The following is a 2,500-nucleotide window of genomic DNA, read 5'->3' on the forward strand; positions in this document are numbered from 1 at the left end:
TTGTGCGCGCAAGAACTGGTCTGCCGCTAAGTGGCATTTTGCAATCAGGTTGAACTTTGACCGCAGTGAGTCGGTATTTTGCGCTGAGCCCAGCGGCAAGCACAACAAAAATCTTTGGGACGTTACCTCAACCAAGAGCAACCTAGCGGCGAGGGCAGCGCATACCGTGTACAATGTGATAGCCCCTTATGTTGAACAGTGCAACGAGCACAGCGCATACCGTGTACAATGTGTGTGTGTGTGTTGGCCCTTTAGGCTCCTCAGTGTATAATGTGTGTGTGTGTGTGTGTGTGTTGGCCCTTTAGGCTCCTCAGTGTATAATGTTTGTGTGTGTGTGTGTGTGTGTTGGCCCTTTAGGCTCCTCAGTGTATAATGTGTGTGTGTGTGTGTGTTGGCCCTTTAGGCTCCTCAGTGTATAATGTGTGTGTGTGTGTGTTGGCCCTTTAGGCTCCTCAGTGCATAATGTGTGTGTGTGTGTGTGTTGGCCCTTTAGGCTCCTCAGTGCATAATGTGTGTGTGTGTGTGTGTTGGCCCTTTAGGCTCCTCAGTGTATAATGTGTGTGTGTGTGTTGGCCCTTTAGGCTCCTCAGTGCAACGCGGCACAGCTGGGCTACAGAGGCAGCAAGGTCAGAGAAGGTCAGCTGGTCATGAATCAAGTTCCTCACATCCTCAGTAGGACATCCCACACACACACTCTCTCTCACACACACACACACTCACTCACACACACACACTCACTCACACACACTCACTCACACACACACACACTCACTCACACACATACACACACTCACACACACACACACACTTACTCACACATACACACTCACACACTCACTCACACACACACACTTACTCACACACACACACTCACTCACACACACACACACACTCACTCACACACACACACACTCACACACACGCACAACCTCAGTAGGACATAAGACATAAGGAGCCAGTTTTGACTTTGGTGTTGTGATATATAGTTTGTTTAGCTGGGAAGACCTGCAGTTGGGTCTTAAGAGAGGTTTAGTCGGAGGTGATGTTCCCTCATCCGTGTGGATAAGTCCGGGAGACAATCCGATCCGTGCCGAGTCGTCAGGCGTGAATGACAGATAGAGTTGGGTGTCGTCTGCGTAGAAGTCACAAGAGCAGCCATGCGAGTGGATAAGCGGTGTAAGACTTGTCATGTTTATCCAGACTTGAATGTTACACACACAATCTCACAAATGTGTGTGTCTATGTGTAACACATGGTGTCTTGTGTCAGTGTACCCTGTGTGTGTGTGTGTGTGTGTGTGTGTGTGTGTGTATGTATGTGTGTGAATCTCCACTCGGATTGACGCCTCAGTATTATAAATGCTGCATTTATTTATGTCTCTGACAGATTATCCGGACAGACACATCACCAGAATGACACGGCGCTGAAAACACTTCAGTTCCACATGAACATAATCCCCAACTCCCTGAGATTGCTGAGTTCAACACTAAACTAAGATTTTTAAAAAGTGTCTTTCCCAGTAACAGCAAATCACACAAATAGAGTCCTATGAGATAATTATCCCTGTTAAAGGCCATCAAATAGCATACATGTACAGTGAAAGAATCATGAGTCATAATCACAATCATTCTTTTTTTATGTTCATTCATGCTATACATGTGTTTCTCATGTATGTATGTATTATGCATTATTGGTCTCAAAATTAGACGTCGGTTTGAGCTGCTGAGGTTCTGTATCCAGTGTTCTACTGTAGCTGATAGGAGTGTGTGAGTCTCCTGTAAGGTCACACAGCAAGATAGACTAATAATATTATGTGATGGGATCCGGGGAAATCCTTGATTTCTGCTCCGTTTCAACCCTCTTTGGTGAAATTTCACCATTTCAATGATACCCATCAGAATCAATATTCTGGAATATCCAGAAGCAAAATTCTGGATACCGTCCCCTAGCAACATCCTGGATACCATCCTTGCAAAATCCTGGATGTTGCTAGGATGGTATCAGAATCATAAGTTGGTGGACTTTCATTATAGTGGCTATGATTAGATATTCTAGCTTCACTTCCGTCTCAGAGTAGCCACATATTCATGTAGGGTTGGACTACTTGACACGCCTTTTGAAAAGCCGCATACAGTATTATTGTAGGGTTGGACTATTGGTTGACACGCCTTTTGAAAAACCACATACAGTATTCTTGTAGGGTTGGACTATTGTAGGGTCGGACTATTGTAGGTTGGACTATTGTAGGGTCGGACTAGTGGACTATTGTAGGGTTGGACTATTGTAGGGTCCGACTATTGTAGGGTCGGACTAGTGGACTATTGTATGGTTGGACTATTGTAGGGTTGGACTATTGTAGGGTCGGACTATTGGTTGACACGCCTTTTTGCCCCTTATCTAATTAGAGATGCAGGTGACTCTTCTCTCTCTTGATGCGCATCATTGTAAATAAAAATCTGTTCCTGATTTTATTACCTTTGCCTGACTGGGTCTTGATTAA

General features: G+C 44.9%; 1 protein-coding gene across 1 annotated transcript in view; it reads right to left on the reverse strand.

Annotated features, from left to right (window-relative positions):
* Window positions 1-1,319: 1,319 nt before the first annotated feature.
* gyg2 (glycogenin 2) overlaps window positions 1,320-2,500 on the reverse strand; it is an 11,238-nt gene continuing 10,057 nt past the window's right edge. The window contains exon 8 of the mRNA XM_076302554.1: window positions 1,320-2,500. This exon is cut by the window's right edge and continues 398 nt beyond it. The gene's annotated coding sequence lies outside the window, so the exon portion shown is untranslated.

This window comes from Alosa pseudoharengus, unplaced genomic scaffold (assembly GCF_046254945.1).
Source record: "Alosa pseudoharengus isolate Yale_2024_CS ecotype anadromous, Long Island Sound unplaced genomic scaffold, YU_APseudo_1.1 YU_APseudo_1.1_scf_24, whole genome shotgun sequence".
NCBI classification, from domain to species: Eukaryota; Metazoa; Chordata; class Actinopteri; order Clupeiformes; family Clupeidae; genus Alosa; species Alosa pseudoharengus.